Below are 20,549 nucleotides of genomic sequence, written 5' to 3'. Positions count from 1 at the left end.
ATTTTTATTGATGTGTCTTCATTTAATACACGTATAAGAATATCTTCCATTAAAAAAAAAAACCCTGCGTTTCTTTAATTGCTTTGGAGGCTCTGCAGTTTATTCTGTGGTGATTTACTCTGCCAATAAACATGTAATCCTACCGTGAGCGTGTTTTGTTTGCGTAATAAACCAAAATAAGAAATAAAGAAAGAATCCACTGACCGTGGATTGGACATGTTGACAAGTAACCAGGGCTACAGGGGTGACCGAGATGCAGTCCTGGTTGTTGAGCAACTTGAGTTTGCTGGGGAGACTGCACATCCATTAAAAGGATTAAAGCAACAAAAGACCATGGTCTGGAATGCTGCCAAGCAGGGGTGCTGAGGCGGTTCCTGCAGGGGGAGTCAGGACCATCGTGATGGATGAGAACAGATAGATTGATGGTATTCACTTAAAACTTTGCCCCTTGCCCTGCTTCTCAGGTTTGTTCCCAAGGGAGGCTGAGCAAGGGCACAGAGAGGAGCAGGGGGTGAGTGGGGCAGTGGTGGGCAGGGCTGGCCGGCACCAGGGGGCTCCCTCTGCAGCCTCTGCTCCAGCCCTAGCGCTTCCCACCCCTGTGTTCACTCACGGTTCTTTTAGGAGCACTTGCAGGAGAAAGGAGGCAGGAAGGGGGCTTCCAGCAAAGAGATCCACAGGGAAGTGTATTTTACACGTATGCCGTTGCTGGGCTGTCTTTCCACCTGCAGGGTGTCCTAGAAAAGCCCGTTTCTCTGACGGTGGTCCTCCAAGGAGGCAACAGCATCGTTCATCCTCTCACTCAGCAGCCGAGGACTGTGCTGGTGTCAGTCCCTGCTGTTGCCCCCGGAGGGATCCTTGCACTTGACTTGGAACCAGCCCAGTTAGCTCTTTCTTGAAGTCTTAATCACATTAAAAAAAAAAAAGACCATTCTCTCCACCTTGTTCTGCCGGCCTGCCTTCCCTGTTGTTGGGCAGCCTGGGCTGAAGGGCCAGTTCTTGCAGCCCCTGAGAAATCTGAGGGCTTCCCACGAGTGCTGACCACACAGTCTGCAGGCCCTGCTTCCTGTGCTGGTCCGTGCCAGCACCCATGGGGGCACCAAGAGGGAGGAGGAAACCTCAGCAGAGGCGGCCCAGGGCCACAGGGCAGGGACAGGCCTGCCCGCGGCTCTGCCTGCAGGGCCCACAGTGGGAGAGAGAGGCCCAGGCCTGGGAAAGAATGAATAAAGGCAGGGGACCCGAAAAGGAGCTGGGGTGGGAGGGGGACGCCCGACAGGCAGATGGGGAGCCGTGGCTTCCAGAACTGGGGCACAGCCCTGTCCTACTGGAAGAGAAGGCCACACTGAAGGAGCCCAGGGAGAAACAGGAAACAGCTACACGGAGCTGGCCCGGACCAACTCCCATTCTGCAGATGGGGAAACAGAGGCCCAGAGAGGGGCAGTGGCTTGCTCAAGGGCAGAGTTCTGAAATGCTCATCTGCCTTCCGTCTCCCCACTTCTCCTCCTCCCCTCTGAGAGGAGTCAGTTTTGCAGGACAGGCTGGTCCCAAGCTCTGTGTGGAGCGGCTGGGGGTGGGCGTGGAACACACCAGGGCCCTTGGTGTGCATTTCATTCTTGACAGGCCAGGGAGGGGAAGGTCTCTAAGCTCTCTACTCTCCTTCTGGTAGTCCTCAGACTACAGATGGGGTGTCTGGGGTGGCTGCTGCCCGCCTAGGCAAAAATCCTTCAGGACGTACAGCTGGCTGTGTGAGCTGGGTGGGGCCCAGCAGTGCGGTTGTGTGCAGAGCTGGGGCCCCTGCAGTTGGGGCAGGAGGTGCTGAAGCTCTCCACCAGACCTTCCTCTTTGCCCCCAGCACGAGGAAGACATCCCCCTCTGAAGATACTGGAGTCCTTTCTCTAAACTCTACTTAGCATTCTCTTGTGAGACTCCAGAGACCAGCAAGGTGGGCCCTGCCTTTCCTCTGAGGCCTCTCCTCCAGGACCCCAACCTTGTTGAAGGAATTAATCTGGGCTCCCTGCCTGATGTGCCTTCTCTCCCATAATTTCAACTCTGTGCTTTTATAGCATGACGTAGCTTGCTCAGACTGGATTCCAGCTGTTTGGACCTCTGTTCTGCTGCCTTCTCTAGCCTGGAAATTGTCTGAGACCAGCCTTGTTCCTGTCTGGACCTTGCCTATCTGTGTCAGTGTACAGATTTCCATGAAGATTTGTGGTTTGGAACCAGCTGTAGATGCACGGCTGTTCACGGTTGCAATGAGCTCTTTGTTCAGAAGGGTGGAAAGAAGAGAGACTTGGGTGCTGGACATGGAAGGTTATTCCAAGAGCAGGTGTAGAAGGAAACACAAATATAACTCATGGAGTGGAGAGTGAGGGGAAGGCAAGAAAGCAAAAGTCAAAGAGAAGGAGTGGTGGGTGATGCAGGCTGCGAGAGGGGACAAGGAAGGAAGGGACACTGTGCAGACAGCGCCCCTGGCCAGCCTGCACCCCCTGCCTCTCTGACTGTGAGCTTGCCTGCTGCAGACGCAAGACGTCTCAGCCACAGACCTTCCTTATCTTTTGTCTATCATTTCAAAGATGGGGACTTAAAAAGATCTCTTGTTTTATTTCTACCAATACTCTGATTTCTGAGGTTTGGCAAGAAAAGGCCATGGCCCCTTGCAGGCGGCCCTACAGTTGATAAATAGAACAATTAAAACCACTTTTTTTTTTTCCTTATAGTTATTTGTAGAATTAAAAATTCCCACGATCAGGCTGCTGTCACCTCATTTTTGGTTCTTTCAAGATAAAGTTTGCTATTGATGCAAAAGAACCATGATACCTACGTGTGGGTAATGAATTTTTTTTTTCATCATTACATCTTCTCCTGTCCTGGGTTTTTGCCTTTATATGCTTTAAATTCGCTGGCATTTGGCAACCACAGTTTGGGTCTTGGGAGATTTTTGTAAGAATGAACTGCCAGTTGGCTCTTGGTTCTGCGATAGGGTCCCAGGCTAGCTTGGGAAAATGTTGCTGTTGGGAAAACGTTGCTGAAAGCCCTGGACCAGAGGTGCCTTCCCTGGCTCTTCTGTCAGCTTGAACCCCACACAGAAACCTAAACACTTTGTTTGATATTCTCTAAAGCTACTGATACTCATTTGTCAAAATGTGTCCCAAAGGAATTTTATTGAAAGTGATAAAAGTCCACAACCTCTTCTGCAGAGGGACCCGCAAAAAAGTGTATGGCCACCCTCGGTCAGCCTGGTCACTGCTGTCCCTGCCCCCAGCCCTGGTTTGGCGGGCTCTCCTGCAGGTGCCCAGCAGGGCTGGATGCCAGGGCACAGAGTGTTCTGCTAACAGGGGAGGCCTCATAGCCGCCCTGCACCCCCACGTTGGTCCCAGCACCCTGGCTCCTATGAGAGCTGCTTTCTCCTGCAGGCTTGTCTCCCCAGGCACAGGCAGTGGCTTCTGCATGACCAATAGCCCCTGTCACAGAAAGATGCAGCTCGTCACCAAGACCCCGCCTGGACCCTACACCTGATAGTCATGAGGACTTCACTGCAAAGCCCTGTGCAAAGCCGTCCTGCTAGCCTGTGAGTCATCAAGACATTCTAACCATCCCTCCAAGTCATTGCCACGAAGACCTGATGGGTCACATAAGCTATGGGGCTCTGTGACAAGTTATCTTCCCTGTTCCCTGCTGTGGGCCCCCCAAGTGACCCTGGGGGTCAGGGTGGGGGAGAGGCCTGGGTTCAGAATCTGCTTTCACAACCCATCACCATGCTGGAAAGAGTGGCTTGGACACTTAATCTAGGGATGTTGATAACTGCGCCAGGAATGAAGCATTTGACTTTTTCCATAAAGAGGATTTTTATGAGGGGAGGAACTGAGAGAACCACGTCCCCTGAAATCGGGATTTTTGGAAGGGAGTATGTTAAAAAAGAACTGTGGAGAACGTCGGCCTGAATGCCTCCTTTACATCCTGCAGAGCTGTGGCTTGGTGGGCAGCGAGGTATTGTGGAGATGTAGTGTCTTGTGTTCTGTGAGCCAATATCCAGAGGCAAACAGGCCACGTGGCCCCGAATCCATTTTCTCTTTCCATGCACCCCATGAGTGGGTGTGGAAGTCCTCTGTTCACCTGTCCCGGTGAAGGAGAGCATGAGGCTGTCATCAGTGCAAGGAGGAGGGAGTTGTGGGGCGCTTCTGTGGGCAGAAGGGCGAAGTACTCAGAAAGCTTTTGGGGTACTCTTTAGAGGCTATTCAAACTAATAAACATTGATTTTATCTTTTGATGAGAGACAAGACATAGTCACTGAAAAACTGGGGCACCAAGAGACTGTCCATGAGAGGAACAGAAGAATGGGTCACAGACACGTCCGCTCTCCTCCAGGCGCCCCTCCTTGGTCGGCTGCAGGCCTGCAGTAAGTGTTCCCTCTGTCCTCCCCACCTGCCACGTGCCGACCCCTCTCCCTCCACGTTCCTCAGCTTGCTTCACGCCAGCGCTTACCTCCTGATTCTGCCCCCAAACTCAACCTCCATGCAACAGTAGGAGTCAGCAGAGAAATTTGATTTATATACACAATTTCATTTTATGGTCAATTTGTCCCAATATCCTATGCCTTAAAGGGCCTCTGTATAGCGTAGCAATTAAAAGCGTGGGCTCTAGAGTCAGATAGTCTGGGTTTCTGTCCTGCCTAAGCCGACCTCTGTGTCCTTGGGCCGTTTCCCTCGTTGAGGCATGTTATCCATCCCATTGGTGAAATGATAATGTCATACACCTAACTGATGAGGGTGCTGTGAGGCTCCATCAGATAATATACATAAAGTGCTTAGAACAGTGCCTGGCACACAATGAGTGCTCAGAAAATATTAACTCCTATTATTAATAATAAACTGACATTTTTTTGAGCAGGGTGGTGGGTATGTGGTGTTCATTTTTTAAAACTTTATGCTGTGCATGCATCTTATAAATCCTTTTTATGTGCATGATATATTTTGCATACATTAAAATGCATGAATTAAAAATAAATGAGCATTTATGAGGTTTGTTTCCGCAATCATATGTCCCAGAGTTCCAGGACAACAACGACGTAAAATATACCGTCCCATTAATGGATCCATGTGCCAAACAACGGGACTGCCCAGGTGTTCTTATTTGTGGTTCAAAAAAACATGGTGACAATTGAAACAGTGTTGACATCCTGAGAATTAATATCTGAGCATGTTTTCATTTCCCCCCTTCTCCCTTTTCCTTAGCATATCCGCAGTTTGTAGATCCACTAGTATTGAATCACCAGCATGCCTGCACTGACCAGGCTGCCCATCCCAGTCCTAAGGGAGGAGGAACAGCATCGGGCAGTCCTGGGTGGGGTGGTCACGTTTCACCTGGCATACTTCAGTGCAACCCCTTTCTGACTTCCTTTCCTGGCTCTCAGTTCCCTGCACAGCAAGAGGGAGAGATTACTGAGACTGCTTTGTTCTGGGACCAGGGGATGGTGCCCGGATCTTGCCAGACAAAAAAGACACAGCTGTTTATCTCTGATGTGGTTTGTGGTGGTTCTGGTTACTCTCAGTGGCTTGCATAGCAGAAATCAGGGCTCTGCCCCTCCCCCTGCTGCTGGGGGGCATCTTCGGAATCACGGCTTGGATCTGCTGCTGTTGCGTTAGTCCCCTTCCTTGTGCTAACAGGTGCATTACAGTAATTTGTGGGCCTGTCTCCTCCACTGGATTTCAAACGTCTCAGCAGGAGGAACTTCATCTTGTTTATGTTCATATCCATGCAGTGACTTGCTAAGCGTTGGTTGAGTGTATGGATGGATGAGTAGGTGAATGAATGAATGAATAGGGAACAAAAATGCTGAGAGGAAAGTGGGAAGATTGGACCATAAAATCTTCTAGGTAAAATATTTCAAGAAGTGCAATCAGGAATATTCTGATGTACTGAATTGACAGAGTAGAACTTTTTCAACGTGGTGTTATTTGTGAGAATTTATAAAAGTTTCTCTAGGCTGAAACTCTGTGGAAGTGAGGACTGTCCCCAACAGCTGGCACAGAGTAAGCACACAGCATTATGCTAAACCAACTCTTCTCTTCTCTTTCAGGAGTCAGCCCAACCCGCCACCCTCACCGGAAGGAAGACGCATTCAATTCAATTTCATGAGCTTTTATAAAGCATCTTCTACTCCAAGTTCTTTACCAAGGACTGGGTGAAAATGAGAATAAGTCATGGATTCTCTGCTGCAGGAGTTTTCAGCCCTTTGGAGATAGGAACACTTGCCCCCCATTACAATACAAGGCAGAGTGTGGTAAGTGCTTTAATACAAGTGAATGTGTTAAGTGAACAAGCAGAGGAGAAATTTAGCAAAGCTTTTGGACTCTGGGAGGCCTGCATGGCAATGTACTCCAGCAGGACTGCTAGGATTTTGTCAGGTGCACGTGGGAGAAGGATCATTGAGAGGCTGCAGTGCCAGGTGCACAGGGTGGGAGGGTGAGGGTCCAGGCAGAAAACTGTGGCAGCCAGCCACCAATATGGCACCTGTGATCCTGTCCTCGTATTCACACTCTTCTGTAGGCCCCCCAACATTGTATCAGGCTTGGTCTATGTGAAAATTTGAATATGGTAGAAATGATGGTGTGTGGCTTTAAGACTGGCTCATGGATGAAGTTGTCACTTCTACTGTTGTCTTTTGGGTTGCCTGTTCGAGGCAGAGCTAGTGGCCTTGTCATCCCCGGGGACATACTAATAGCCTAGAAAGAAACCCACATGGGGAAGGAACCGAGGTCTCCTGTCAACATTCAGTACCACCTTGCCGTCCATGTGAGCGAGCCATCCGGGCAGCTGACTTTCCAGCCCCAGGTCAGTCAGTCTTCAGGTGGCTGCAGTCCCAGCTGACGTCCTTGAGTCGTAAGAGACCCTGAGCCAGAGCAGCTCAGCTAAGGCATTCCCGAGTTTCTGACCCATAGAAACAGAGAGGTAATATATAGTTTGTTGCTGCTTGCAGACACCAATTTCGGGGGTAATTTGTACGTAATCATAGATATCACCTTCAGAATGAAACAGTGTGGGGAACAGCGTGGGAAAAGCCTTGATTTCTGTAATAGATACCTCATACGGAAATTGACACCTTGATTTCCAAGGAGTCGCACTTGTGTGTAGTAAGGACAATAATTTTTAAAAATCACAAAGGATGGTAATTCTGATAAATTGTCGAAAGGAGTGACTGGAGGCAGGAAACTAATTTAAGAGGCCACTGCAATAGTCCAGATCAGAGGTGAGGAGAGAGTCTGAGCGGAGGCATTGTTGGGGGGAAGATTCATCAGCACTGAGCCGGCGAGACAGTCGATACGGGGAATGAGTGGGAAGAGGCAATGCAGGATGACTCCTTGGTTTTGAACCTGGAACACGGGGTACCCACGATTTCATTACCCCAAGAGGGAACACAGAAGCGAGCACTGTGTGGGGACCGGGATGGGTAGGAGTAAGGAATGGGCGCTGTCTGCCAGTGGGAGAGCCCCCTATACTCCCAGCACTGCGGAGGCAGCGACTGCTCTCAGTCACAGGCTGTGCTGGTGGAGAAACCTTTCTCTGAAAGACAGGGCTGTTCCATTTCACAGCACATCTCTCTCACTGTTCCCTGGTGACAGCCTCTGCCGTCAGTATTTTTAGCAGGTGACATTGCTGAGCCTGTAGAGCAGCAGCCACTTTCTGGAACTTGTTCTCCAGCTGACAGCCAGTGACCCACGGACGAGGGGTGTCGGCTGGGCCTGACAAGCAAGAGTCGGTGGCAGTGCCCATCTGTTGGGGGAGGAGATGTCAGACCCCAAGTTTTACAGAAAGCCTCCGTCTCATTCCCTTCTATCCTGCTGCGGGGGCCTACTGACTTCAGTGCAAATCAGAAGCTGACAAATCAAAAGGCCTGCTCGTTAATCCCAAGTGGAGGGAAGCTTCTCCCTGTATGACATCAAGCCTGGAGGAGGTAACTAGCCAGGTGATGTTAGAAACCCACCAGACACAAGTATGGCTTTTGTAGAACCTACCCCAGGCCTGAGCAAAAACTCTTTTGGACTTATAACATCAAATGGGGTCTGATTTGGGGAGAAGCAAGAAAGCACTTAAGGATGTGAGAAAGGGTGAAGAGTCTCTCAAATGCGGTCTGCCGTCCCTGGCCCAGGGCTGGAGGGAGGAGAATGCACAGGACTGTTGTTCCAGCATTGTGAGAGTTCTCTGCAAGAATTTAGAAGCTGTGTGTTTTCATGTTGATGATCATCTAAAGAGCCTGAGGTAAGCATATTCTGTGCCATCCAGATGACCCCTTTGTGCAGGAGTTCTCCCACGCAGCCTCAGGGCCCAAGTCCACAGTGTGTTCATAATCATTCTGAGGCCAAGTGGCATTTTAAAAAGTGGCTGTGGCCTCATGAAAAGGATGGGATGGACTTGGCTCATCATGAAGCATTAGTGCCGAGGGAAGGCCTAGTGCCACCTTAGTGCCCTGCGTGAGCAAAGGCGTAGCAGCAGTTCAAGGCAAGATGCCGGTGAAGCTCCCCGGGACACGCAGGGCCACCTCATGGGTTGAGGGGAATTAGGGGTCAGCAAACCAGTGTCATGTGTCACTTTGAACTAATGTGGCTCCCCAGAATTTTGGGGTTTCGAAGCATCCATGTTGAATGTATCATGAATATTTTCATGTGTTGAATGCAGTTTTTTAAAATTGCAGGATAGTACTCCATTGAATTAACATGCTATGGTTTGCATTTAATTTGCACCCGCTCATGGGGCATAAAAAGCAGGTGAAATGTGTAACCCCAGAGCAGGCCCCTCCCAGGCTTTCCAATCGGTAAACCGTGTTCTTCCAAAAAGACAGAGTGGAAGAGTCAGGGAAAAGAAACCAGAGGTCTCCTTCAGGACATTCCTGTTGGAGAATGGAAGCTTCTCCCCTTTGAAGGAAGCCTGGAGAGGCTTGGATAGGAATTACCCCTTAACCAAAGCCATTGAGTTTCCCCAGAAATCTCATGATCACAGTTGATGCTGAGCGGGGCCTGATGAACACAATTTCTTCTACTTTTTAAAGCAAGGCTTTCCTAGATCTGGGTCTCCGCCAAAGCTGTAAGAAGGAGAACCACTACTCGGGGGAATATAATCACCATAATAATCACCATCACTGCTCCCACCATCCTCATCAAAATGTTTGCCCTGTTCTGCCCTACGAACTGCAGGGGGTATTAGCAGAAGTGTTGGTGTTTTCCCCTGAGCTGCCTGGCTGCCGAGAAGGCTTGGGATCAGAACACAGGTCTCATCGCTACTGATGTGAAGGCCCCACACTGGTCTGCCCTGGATGGGCAGCTCAAACCAAGTCACTGTGACTCCTGGAAACCAGGCCAGGGGCAGAAACACCAACAGGCCCTCAAAAGGAGTCACAGCCCCAAATATAACCCTCTCCTCTCCCCCTAGCCGATCTCACACTTCTGTGGGTTTGGGCCTCTCAGAACTTCGGAGTTAGGTACATTTGGCTCCCACGTCCAAATTCCTGGCTGTGAGTTTCTAAAGCTCATCCCAGATGGCTAGAATGCCTTGCGGCTGACCTCCCCATGGTCCTTGAGTGTCCCCTCAGGACTAAGCACATGCACCCTATTTCCACTAACATGACTTGTACACAAAGCCCAGGCTTTTCAGTGGTCTTCCCTCCTACCCACCTGCCCAAGAAAGTCTATTAAACCGTGTGATTAATTAATGAATTAAAATTAATGCAATCAACTCTACTGGGCTTCTGAAGATCTAACGCTTCATGAAGGGAGGTCACACCATATCCCACACTGCCCTCTGTTGATTCTTCATTTCACCTTTATTTCTTACTCTAGTTTTCCCTTCTCGTATCAGTGAAGGGTTCCACTTGTTCGCAACAAAAGAAATATGATTGCAAGGGCTGAACCAAGTAAGGCAATTTTTTGTGGGGGGAGGTATTGTTTACGTGATATAAATACCATGCATTTTAAGTGTACAGTTCAGTGAGTTTTGACAGATGTTGTTAAACTATATAAAACCACCCCATCAAAATACAAAACATCCGGGCTAATCACCCTGGAAAATCATCTCATGTCCCTTTCTTGTCAATCTTGACCCCTTCCCCCCATTAACCACTGTTTTGACTTGTCTCACCAAAGCGTAGTTTTCCCTATTTCCAGAATTCCATATAAATAAACAATACAGAATGTATTCTTTTGTGTCTGACTTCTTTTGTTCAACACAGTGATCATGAGATTCACCCATATGGTTGAATATATCAGTAGTTTTTTCCTTTTTATTGCTGAGTAGTATTCTATTGAATAAACATACTACAGTTTGCTTATCCATTCACTTGTTTATAAATATTGGGACTGTTTTCAATTTTTGCTAACTATGAATGAAGCAGTTAAAAATTATCTTGTGTAAGTCTTTCATTTATATGTTTTCATTTTTCTGGGGTAAATAAGCAGATGTAAACTTGTTGAGTAATAGATAGGAACATATTTAACATTAGAGGAAACTGTCCACCTGTGTTTCAAAGTGGCTGTAATATTTATACTCCCAAAGGCAATGTATGAGAGTTCTAGTCACTCCACAAGCTCACAGACATTTAGTGTTGCCAGGGTTAAATATTTTAGCCATTCTGGTGGATGTGAAATCTCACTGCGGTTGTAATGATGTTTGTCGGATGGCTGCTGATGCTGAGCATCTTTTCCTGTGCTTATCAGCCGTTTCTACGGCTTCCTCTGTGACATGTTTGTTAAAGTCTTTAGCTCACTCTTTAAAGACATTAGGTTATATATATATATATTTTTTTCTTAATTTTTAATTTATAGCAGCATATATGTTCTGGATACAAGTCCTCTATCAGATAAAAATATTGTACAATATCTCCTCCCAGTTTGTGGCTTGCCTTTCATATGCTTAATGTCTTTTGATGAGTGGAAACTTTCAATTTCGATGACATTCTAGATAAGGTTTTGATTTATGGCCAGTGTGGATCTATTTCTGGGCTCTTTTGTCCTATTGATCCGTGTTCTATCTTATGCCAATGTCTACTCTCTTAATTCAGATAGGGTCATTATTTTGTTTCCAGAGACAGACCAGGGCTAGTGAAGCTGTTTGCAGGAGCCTTCTGCTCAGAGCCAGTCTCCTTCTAGCACTCTGCTCTACTGTCTTTAGCAAGTGTATTTTGTTTTCCAGATAGCAAGCTGGCTGCTTATTCATTGACATCACCTTCCAGCTCCTGGGAGGAAAAAGAGGTCAAATAGGCTAAGGGCCTGGCTGAGTCTACCCCTTTTTACCGGAAGAAAAAAAACCCAAAAGCTTAAACACCAAATCATAAAAATCTTCCTGAGGCCCCAACTAGAATTCTGTTTATATTCATTGACCATAACTGGCCACATGGCCACCCCTAGTGGCACTGGAGACTGGGGAGATGAATATTTGCATGCTCTTGACTGACTGCATTAGTGAACCAACCAGCCACTGAGGTCAAGGGGGAGGGATCTCATTTACTAGTTGGGGCAAATCACAGCCCATGCTTGGAGCTGGAGGTGGGCCAATCTCACCCAAATCACAAGGATTCTACAAAATGTCTTCTTGGAATAGAAGTGAAGAGTGAGGACAAAGAGAAGCACCCAGAATATATTTTTTTGTTGTGTTTTACCTTAGTTAATTTGGTATCAGTACTTCTCAACCTGGCAAGGGGTACACAGGAGGGTGTAAGATTCATGAAGGGAGTTTTTCTGACGACCCTTCCCTTCCACAAGGCTACCCCTGTTTGCAATATAAGCCATAATCCTTATATTAGATCATTAATTAAATTTGCAAATGTCAAATCTTTAAGTGATACCTTCCTTGTTAGTATCTTAAATTACTCAATGTCTTAAAAACTCAGAAGAAAAAAAGCCAGAGAAGGCATAATGGCAAGTGTTTGGGTCCTGAGATGCCTGTGAGTGTAGCATCTGTTCAGCGAACAGCACACTTCTGTTCAGAACCTATGCTTTGTTCACTTACTGACGGGTCACTCTTGCAGGCTGGTGGTCCTACCGTCACCCAAAGCAGGCCCTGCTCAAGGGTCCAGTGTGGATATTACACCATTTCTTGCCTGTGGTACTGGTAAATCTGTTTACACTGCCTGCTGCTGAGGCGTTTGGTCTCTAGTGGCCCTACCCTTTTCCCTACCTTTTTTGGCCCTACCCTTGTTCCTAAAAGAAATTGAGTTGAGTGGCAGTAATAACCACACGAGAGCATAGCCAGCTCAATTCCATGATTGTTCCATTTCCTGGGATGGGACACAACCATCTCCTATCATGGGGAGATCTGGGGATTATAAAGAATCAATCTGACTTGGTACAACCCATATTGGCTGCTGTATACGTTTGGTAGAGCTGCCGTACCATAGACTGGGAGGCTTTACAGAACAGAAATTTATTCTCACAGTTTTAGAGGCTAGAAATGCAAAATCAAGGTGTTGGCAGAGCCATGCTCTTTCTAAAGGTTTGCAGAGGCAATCTGTTCCATGCTTTTCTCTTATCTTCTGGCATTGCCAGCAATGCTTGTTGTTCCCTGGCTTGTAGATGCACTGCTCCAGTCTCTGCTCCCATTGTCACATGGCATTCTCTCTCATGCGTCTGTCTCTGGGTCTCTTCTCTTCTTATAAGGACACCCGTCACATTGGTTAAAGGCCTGCCCTACTCTGTATGACCTCATCTAAACTTAATCACATCTGCCATGACCCTATTTGCATGTAAGATCACAGTCTGAGGTTCTAGGGCTTAGGACTGGAGCACATCTTTGGGAACACAATTCAACTGGTAATAGCTGCTTAGACATGTCATGAGGTTTGTACAGGGAGCCGAGACCAGATGACAGGATTATTATTTTGTAAGATCCAGGAACAAAGCCATGTTAACAGGAAGAACGTGTTTCCATAACATCAGGCTAGACTGGGTTGCTATTCTGGATACCAGTAGAGGCTGCCCACTGCAGCTGTCTTTGCTGGGGAGTCTGAACTGGGAGGAAACACCCCTCACCGCCATCACTCTTGCACTGGGGCCCAGCTCCAGGTGCAGAGGAAACACCAGCATCCAAAGGCACAGAGCTGGAGGCAGGGAGTGTCACGAGGACTCTGGGGTCCTGGGGCTCATGGCAGACTTCCCTCCAGCATGCCTGGTTGTAGGAGCTCATATATCTTCCTTTTTGCCCTTCATTTTCTCCAAGCCTGTGCTGGCAAAGGTTGGGCAGAGGAGACCCTCTATGTGCATTTGAGCAAAGCCTGTTGTCTGGATTTTCCAAAACACAGGAAGGGACGCTTTCTGGGGGATAGAGGTGCTAGTGGTGGTGGGGGGGGATTAACTTCCTCAGTGGGGGTGAGGGCTAGGACCCTAGGCTGCAGCAGTGTGGCAGGAGAGAGATTAAACAGAGTGACACAGAGATTGGGAAAGAGGAAGTGGCCACACGAGGCACTTGTCCTTCCCCAGACCCGGCTCTGCGAGGCTTCCTCCCTGCATGGTACAAGGAAATGAGTAAGTGAGATAATGAGATAACATTGCAACTTCTGGCCCTCCTAGACCGTCCTGCCCTTGGCCCCACGGTACCTATTTGCATCCTTATCTGGGGTGTGTTTGGTTTGGGGAAGGCTGGTGGGGCAAGAGTCACCCAGAAAAGGGACAGAAATCACTTACCATCACAGAGGAATGTGGGGGGGCAATGGTGTCACAGCCCTGGCAGAGATGGGGCTGAAGGGGCCCAACCACAGCTGTGGGGTAACTCTGTGGTTCCCCCCTTCATCCCCACCCTTGCCCCCCTCTCCCTGCCTGTCCCAGAACCCTGTGGAAAGTGGGGGTCCTGATGTACCTGGATGGTCCTGCAAGACCTATGCAGAGGTAGCCTCCCTACCAGGCATTGTACAACTCCAGGAAGTCAGCAGAAACAAAAATGCTAGCATTTAATCACAGCTCTCATGGAAAACAAGGAGAATCTGAAAACCTCTGAATCCCGGAAACCTCTAGTCACCTTGGTGAGCCTTGGGAACATATAAGCTATTGGTTGTCTCCGAGTTGCTAGTACAGGTTTGTGTGTGTGTGTGTGTGTGTGTGTGTGTGTGTGTGCATGTGTACATGGGGCATCTTCCCCATGCCCCCTGGAAATCTACCTGGGTCCTAGGGCCTCATGCAGTGGTTTTAAGAGGTGATGCTCCCGTAAGCAGTGCTGGGCAACCAGAGTGGTCCTGGCATCTACGTCCAGCTCCATCTAGTTCTGAACCAAGCATCTTCTAAAGTCTCCCTCCATGTACCTGAATCGTGGGGTCGCACTCCCAGCAAACAGCTAAGGGAGCCGTATCTGCCGGCAGTAAATAAACGTGATCTCCGAGAGGCATCCTGAGGTGGTAACGGCAGCCCTGGCTCTTACACACGGTGCTGAGTAAGCATGGGGGGCATGGTGGGTGAGCAAGCCTTAACCAGGGCAAAGAGACCTGAGCTGGGGGTCCAGAGATTCACCAAGAGTTTAGAACATCCCTCGGGTTCTTTTAGAGGCAGAAGCCAGGTGATCCTTTATACTCTCGCCTGAGAAGCACGCTGGGCAGGGAAGAGCTATCTATCCCTCCTCCCAGAGACACTTTCCCAGGCCCGAGGGTGACGGCTGTGGGCAAGGACAGGGGGCTTGAGGAATAAGTGTGGGGCGCCATCCCTGTGCGTAGAAACCAGTGGGTGAGCAGATCCATCATCATCTGGAGCGAGTGATATATTTTTGGAGGCTTCATTCATTCTCTCCCTCTGCCAGCCTCGCAGCAGCCAAGGAGGACCCGGGCCCTACACATGGTTGGCAGCCACTGACCGGTTTTCCATCTGACCTGGAGAACATTGGGAGGGGCTTCTGCCGGGGGCTTTTATGGCCCCTGAGAAGACCATTGGGCACTGGGCCCCGGGCGCTTGCAGAATGTCACCACCTGGCTTGCAGGCTCTGGCTCCTGTAACTCAGGAAGCTCAGGGCTTGCCAGAGTGCTCACTGTTCTTCGTGAGGATGGCCATTCTGGCATCTACCTCAGCATCACCGCAGTAGCTTGCTGTGCCCCTGCTTTTGAGCGTGCTTCAAGGTTGAGAGGGACTATCCCTTGGCTGCAAGGTGCCCCCTCCATGGACAGGTCATTTCTCAGTTGCTTTTGGCACCCAACCAGAGGTAGGAGGGCTGTCCTCTTCTGTGGGTTTGTACCTGCTCCTTCTCCAGGTTGACATGAGGCCTTGGACCGGTTGCCTAAGTGCCCCTGGGCCTCTGTAAACCAAGGGGGTCTCACTGGCTTTGCAGTCTGACAGGTCTGGCTTTGAGTACCATGTTCCCACTTGCTGTGTGACCACAGACAAGTTCCTGGGGACTCTCTGAGCTTCATTTTCCTCATCTGTAAAAAGAGCAATACTAATAAGCTTTTGTCCACATAACATGAGCCCTTGGATACAAAGCCCTTGGTACCACGTCTGGGGCATTTACTGCCCTTGATACATGGTACCACTGACTATAAGGAACCTTCTATGACTAAGTACACTTGTGTCACAGTGCACTGGCTGAAGCAAAGGTGGGCAGTGTCTTGTTGGGCGCCGGGGCGGAGTATCTCCATGCCCATTCTTGCCTGTCCCTGAGCCTGCATTGCCTCTCTACCACCCTGGGGGATAAAAAGGCAGCAGTAACTTCGAGGCCTGTCTGTGGAAGGGGGAGGCAGGAACGTCGCTTCTGGGGTGGCAAGTGGCCCCAGTGGCCGTCCCGGCTCCAGGGTTGAGCTCTGTGAAGGCCCTCCTCTCACTGGGAAGGGCCCATCCACCAGGATGGGCTCAGATGCTTAGGACATTTTTAAAAGCTCCCTTCTGTACACAAAAAGTTTCCAGAGGTTTCCTTCTGGAGCACATTAGCATCCCGTTGGGCTCTTTCCAGGAACTTGTGTTCAGGCAGGTGGCCTCTTGACCTGTAGGGTTATCCCTTCCTGGCCACCAAATCCAGCATTGAAAGTGACAAGAAAAAAGATAGTCATGGTAAAATAGGAATATCAACATTTCATGGCCTGCTAATCACTTCAATGCTGAGTTTGGGGAGACATCTGCCCACGCTATGCTTCCCATCAGAGCTGAGCTGCGCCACCCCCCACCCTGGGTCTGAGTGACAGGTTGTGTGGTGGAGGGCGAAGGGGCTGAAAGTGCTGAGGAAGCAACCCCCTTGCAGGGGCCTCCATGGAGGGGCTGCTTTGTCAGGCTCAGAGGAGCTGGCTAGTTTTTATGTGCTTCCCAACCTTGAGCAGACCTGTGGGGTCCACAGTGGGGGCTAGGGTCACATCAGGGGGTGGAATTGGGGTAGCCCTGGCTTCCCCATGCATAACTCCTGTAAAACCCCTGACCTTGGGGGTGATGACAGCCCTCTGCCCCTTCTGTCCCCAGCTGTCCACTGACCTCCTGGGCTCTCCCTCCCCGAGGTTCCCAGGACATATGGGCACATCTCTCACAGTCTCTCCCCACCCCGAACTCCCGCCCTCATCCTGAGTGACTGCAGCGTCTCTTGGATGCCTCGGGCTGGGCAGCTTTACTTTTGGGTTCTGCTCGCTTTTACTTTTTTTCCCTGTTCTTTTCTCTTGCCATGAGGTCGCCAGCTCTTACTGACGCCGGTGTGCCTGTTTCCAGCTGCCCCTCCCTCGTCAGTGGAGGCCGTGTCGGGGTCACTGACCGGGGTCTGAGTCCCGCCTCTATTGTAAGCTGGTTGTTCCATGGTGGCCAAGTGACCTAAACTTCCCAAGCCTCAATTCACCCGCCTTTGACATGGTGACAATAAAGAAGTTGACTTTTTGTAAGAATTAAGGGCTACATGGATATAAAGTGCTCAGGACAGTCTCTGATACACACAGAAAACATCCACTAAACGTTAGTAATTATTATTATTATTATGACTCGAGTCAAAAAAACTTAGGCTAGGACTTCAGCTTCATCATATGCTCACCACGTGGCTGCTCTCTGTCTCAGTGTTCTCATGTGTCAAATGGGACACCCTCTTCAGAGGGTGGTTACAAAGATTAAATAGTGTGCATAAAGTGGTTGCATTTAGTTGCATTAAGATTCCCATATCCTTATTCTCATTTCTGTATATTTTTCTTCTTATTCTCTTGCTGTAGGTATGAATGCTAGAGAACTAAGCTTGTTACAAATCCTGTATAAAATGACCAGGCTCTTTAAGGCATTTCAAAGAGTCAAATACTGTTGAGTGAAATGCTCTCTGTTACATCTGTTTGGATTGCTAGTGTCGTCTTTGTTGTGTCATAGTTCACTGGCGTGTTCCAGATGGGGGTCAGGGGTGCTCGTGGACAAGGTCCATGTGTGTGAGGAGGGACTGTTTGGGATTTTCTGCTGATAAACATGTCAGTTCTAACTGGGGAGTGCGGTTGAAACACAGCCTTGAGAACAGTAGGGCTGTGGTTCAAATGCTTTGTTTTCCTTCTTTTCAAGGATACGTCTTAAATGTGTGGTTGCATTTGGAAAATGTGATTGACGTTTTTTTTCTAATTTTGTAATGTTGCACACTCTCAGAAGCTGTGGATCACTTAGGCCCTCTGGCCACCTGGAAAGATCTCTAAGTGGTTCTCAGCAACCTTCATATACAGTGTAAATTGCAGTATCACAGGATATGTGAGAGCATCTGTTTTTCCTCTAATGCAGTAAACATGTAAGGGTCTCTCGGGACATCTTTTAAATAGACTTAATACAACATTCAGGAATGATAAGCAAAATATAATCACTCTCGTAAGGGAATGTGATCATTTCATATTAATAACATCGGAAACTTATGTTTAATGCAGTGTTAAAAGTTGACAATTAAGCATGTAGGAGTCAGGAAATTCAATTAAAATTATCAGAGCAATATGAATTTAGCCACATCCCATATTAGTTATGAAATCCATTTTACACCGCAGACAATAATGTTTTCAGCTAGTTTATTCAAACAGAAAACAGGAACAAAAACACTTCAATGCTATATATACTCTGTTAATGTGGTCAGGCTAATTTTGCCAGGGGAAGAAACTTAACTTTTGAATCTTTGAATGCCCAGTCCTTTAATCTGAGTAGTCTATTTCCTTGCCTGTTACACAATTCCTGTTCGTAAAAGACAGAGCAACAAAGGAGTTTTCCTCTCTTCTCCCTGCTCATCCCTAAGAGAATGGGCTGTCTGCACCCTGAAGGCTGCTCCACAGCATGGCCACCTTTCCAATTTTTCTCTCCACCTCTATGAGAGCATGGATGCTATTTGATTGCAGGGGTTGTAATTCATTGTGGATGCTGTGCCCCTCATTTAGAGCTGGGAACCCCCTCTGGTCATGGACCTGGGGGAAATGAAGTGTATAACTCAGTTTCCAGTCATTGCACATGGTTTGTGAAGTTTTCCTTGATTCTGTTCCATGTGCTTTCCTTCTGCTCGCCGGATACCCCTCCCTCCACGCCTTCTCCTATGAAGCCATAGGAGGTGGGCATTCATTTTCAATACACATATATCTGCACTGAGTCTAAGTTTACCACGTCTCAACAGAGGGCTGCCAAGTGGATCTTTGGGGAGTTATGGCGCTTATCAAACAAGCATTCACGGTAGAACAAGCACTGGGAACTTTGGCTGGGGGCCAAAGGATCCTGATAAAGTACTGAAAGAATGGCGACAATGACAGGGCCTGGGGAGAAACTTCTTGGGGATTATGTAGTACAAATATTTTCTCCGTCTGTGGCTTGCTTTTTTATTTTCTTAATTGTATCTTTGGCCATGCAGAAGTTTTCCATTTTGATGAAGTCTACTTTACTGAATTTTTTCCTTATGTGGCTCACACCTTTTGTGTCTTATCTAAAAAATCTTTGCCTTTCTTATGGTCATAAAGATTTTCTCTTATGTGGTCTTCTAGAAGCTTTATAGGTTAAGGCCCATTTTTGTATGATTTTCTGGGAAGAGTCACATGGATCATTTTTGTGGCCATATGAATATTCAGTTATTCTAGCTCCCTTTGTTAAAAGGACTTTCCTTTTCTCACAGAAGTACTGTGTCAAAACTCAGCTGAGCATATATGACCATCATGATTTCTAATCCTATTAGAAGCGAATGTTCCCAGTCAGGTCATGTGTATTACTGACCTCCTCTACTTAGAGAGCATATAAGACTGATCGAGCTGATATTTTGGCAGAAGAGCTCTGTCCAGACTCTGTTTTTGTACACAATACACAGGAGAAGGTTTTCTGCACTTAGAGTTTACTCACTCAACTTTCCTACCAACTCAGCAATACACTGTGTTGTGTGTGTTTGCGATGGGAGGGCCAAGTGGTTTTCTGGATACTAACTTCGTTTCCTGTAGTCTTTATCAGTGTGTCTGGATCTCTGCTTCTATCTGTTTCCTTGCACTGATATTATTAGCTTATAGCTTGAGATGCTAGGGAAAAGAGGCCATGTCTGTAAATGCTGTTTTGATTTGTAAAGCACCTAGCTCAGTGCCCTGAGCATGTGTGGAGTTTAATCAATAGCATTGAGGGTTCCAGCAAATTCACCAACCCTCTGTCTCTTCATCTGTATAATGGCATGCAGGCTTATCTCTGCTTAGTTCAATTCAGTTCAGAATCATGGGCTGTTCATGTAAAGAAAGGCCATCTGACTGTGGCCAGGGAGGGAGATGTGACACCAGCCAGGCTGAATTTAGGTTTCTTGGAGACTATCGACGTATGACATCTAGAACAGATGGTGTCCTGGTCTTTGTTCATATCACTTATTACTTTCAGATCAGCATTGTCTCAATATTCCTTAGATTAACTGAAATTAAAGGAACCGCTTTGGAATCATGTGCAGTCCATGCCTGTAGGCCTGGGCTATGTCTCTCTGTCCAGTCCAGTGTTGACACCCCAGCTCGGGGGAATTCTGTGCCCTCTCTCTCAGCCCCAGCGTTTATGTACAGGGAAGTCCTCATCCTGATGAACATCAAGGGCAATCTTGAATGGAAAGTGGAGAGAAGAAATGCACCCTGAGGTGAGATGAAGGAGAGGTGAATGTTGTTGCTTGACAGCCACCCAAGTGGCCCCATGTTGCCATGGTGATGGAGGCGTGTTGATGCTAAGCGTGTGAGCAGCTCCCATGTTTTTAAATAGCAGCTGGACAGTGCCATGGCTGTTTCTGAATTGCTGTCCCCCTGAGCTGCTGCTTGGCCCCAGCTGTCCTGATCTCTGTTGACAAATGGTTGTCCTTCACAGTCAAACTGCTAACGCTGCTCTAATTAATGAATGTGCTAATTATTCTTCCCTACTCCCAGCACATTTGTCTAACTAACCTGTCACACACAGATAAGTGCAGCGTATGCATAAGCATGGGGGAACGGAAGCCAGGGTCTGGGAATGCGGTGGGCTCACAGCCTGGGAGCTGTGGGCTATTTCTTGTTAAATTACCTTGACTAACAGTCAGGTGTCTGGGGAGTATGTTATTTCCTGTGGAATGTGTATGTTTTCCTTGATTTTCTTTTTAAATATTTCTCTTTAGGGGCTGAGGGGACATTGTTCAATCCACAGACCTCTGAGGGGACTGCCAAG

The sequence above is a fragment of the Manis pentadactyla genome, chromosome 2 (genome assembly GCF_030020395.1).
Source record: "Manis pentadactyla isolate mManPen7 chromosome 2, mManPen7.hap1, whole genome shotgun sequence".
Taxonomy (NCBI): domain Eukaryota; kingdom Metazoa; phylum Chordata; class Mammalia; order Pholidota; family Manidae; genus Manis; species Manis pentadactyla.
This window is presented reverse-complemented; position numbering follows the sequence as displayed.